Source organism: Dipteris shenzhenensis, chromosome 19 (assembly GCF_047967505.1).
Source record: "Dipteris shenzhenensis isolate YYH24624 ecotype China chromosome 19, Dip_SZ_1.0, whole genome shotgun sequence".
Classification (NCBI taxonomy): domain Eukaryota; kingdom Viridiplantae; phylum Streptophyta; class Polypodiopsida; order Gleicheniales; family Dipteridaceae; genus Dipteris; species Dipteris shenzhenensis.
The window spans coordinates 22,782,873-22,784,941 of NC_141614.1; the positions used below are offsets into that span (position 1 = coordinate 22,782,873).

The window sequence follows — 2,069 nt, forward strand, 5'->3', positions numbered from 1 at the left end:
AGACACAACCATGAAGAAGGTTGAGAAAGTTATAAGTGGATTTGGAGAGAAATGCATACCTTGGTACTTTGACATATATAGTATTGAGGGAGCACAATTGACACGAGTTCACTTGTTTGTTTTGTTACCTAATAAAAGTGCATACACTTGTGTTGCATTAGTACATCAAATCATGGAAGATGTGGTTGGAAAGGAGGGAGATATTGGATTGTTGATTATTATAAATCAAAACAAGAAATTTCTCTTGGATCCCCGCGATTATGAAGCATCTCGTATGAAGTCTGACGTAGATGACAACATGCACACAAGAGGTTGGATAAGTGTCGAATCAGTTGATGGAAATGACATTCACATAGTGACAACAATTATAGAATCATATCGCAAAGTTTCAACGACATTAAAGAAGCGCAAGAGTGGGGAAGATAGTGGGGAAGGAACAAAGAAACAAAAGTCGAATTTGGTTCATGCACCATGTGGTAGCGGAGAAGGGGCAAAGAAAGTAAAGCTAACTATAATTGTTGTACCAGAGGAAGGAACAACTATGAAGGGTGTGCTAGCATTTGTGGAAAGAAGCAGTGGTAATGAATTGGAGCCAAGTGGAAAGGTCATAGGGAAAAAAGGGCAAAACAAACCATCACGCTTGGTGGAATATGAAAAATACTATCCATTCGGTTCCATGTAACATTTCCAATTCCAGTTGCAAGATGTCAAAAATCTCCTCCAAGCTATGTATATAGAGGGTTGAACAAAGAGCATGTGGAGAAGCTTGCTACAGACTTCGGTTATAACTCTAGGCCTCTTGCTACTGTAGTGGATTTAATGCCTTTAAATCCTAAAACAAAGCATCTTCTAGAAAGGGTAGATAAAAAGAATCTAACCAAGTGCCACTACTGGATACTATCTGGACAACATTCAATATGTGTTGCTAAAATATTCACATCTAATGATGATAACAGCACAGCCCAAAGAAAGAACTACTACTGCACCTACCAAGCCAAGATTGTGGTGAATTGTCCCGCACACTTTTGTGTGGAGATATCAAAGATGGCAAACCTAGAGTCTCAAAATATCTTGAGACACAATCTCCATACATTGATATACTTAAGCAGGTGAGGGGACAATAGGTTCTCTTTAACAGACCTAAGAAAGAACAAGAAGGGCTTGCAAAAGGACATCTAGATTGTGAGAATTGGGATGTAAGTACAGAATTCAATCATGAATCATTTTTTACAAGTCAGTTTTCTTAATTATTGCATTCTACTGCCTTCATATATTTTGCAAGCTTTCATTGACACTAGCGGCAAGGTAACATTGGGCAATAGCTTTGCCATGAAGGATGTACATATGATCATCACAAGCGATGCCATTTATGATGCATGGATCTCCATCCTTGAGGATTACATTGCAAGAAAATATTCGCAAGACGGAATATGCTGTAAGCAACCCATAGTCTCAATGTTTAGATGCTTGCATGGATTGAGTGATGATCAAATTCGTCAAATTCAAAATGACATTAAGGAAGGTATAGTAGTTATAGGTAAAACAAAAACTGATGCCATGATTCTTGATATTGAAGGATGAGCTATGTAGATAAAGAGAGATGCTGCACTACAAGAAGAACTTTATATGTTTATATCGACAGAACGACCTTCTTTAATGTTAAAAAATTGGGATGAGTGCAGATTACATTTTAAAATTAGTCTAGAATTGTATCATCGGATTCGTTGTTGCTGTGACTCATGGTTCAAAGTGAAGCTTCAACAGGGCAAGGAAACTCCACCATTGCCTAACGTTGCAAAGGGGTATCTGAGGTGAATTATTGGACAAATTGAAGGTGCAAGTCATGGACCAAATTCCACCTGACCTTGGAGTTTCTACACAGTCGGTTCAAACATGGAGGGAATGGAATTTATACATAATGTGTACCAAGATCCAATGGCAATAGGGGTTGCTTTTTTGGATGTAATGAATGGACCAAGCAGAAGCAGAAATTGGAATGAGGATCGCTTTGAGTGTTTGTTGAAAAGCTTGATGACAATCGCTTCTCCCCCAGTGCAATTCTTCCTTCT

The 2,069-nt window shown here is 38.4% G+C and overlaps 1 pseudogene; it reads left to right on the plus strand.

The window, feature by feature from the left end:
- The first annotated feature begins 274 nt into the window (after window positions 1-274).
- Window positions 275-1,581, plus strand: LOC147890245 (uncharacterized; annotated as a pseudogene).
- Window positions 1,582-2,069: the final 488 nt, after the last annotated feature.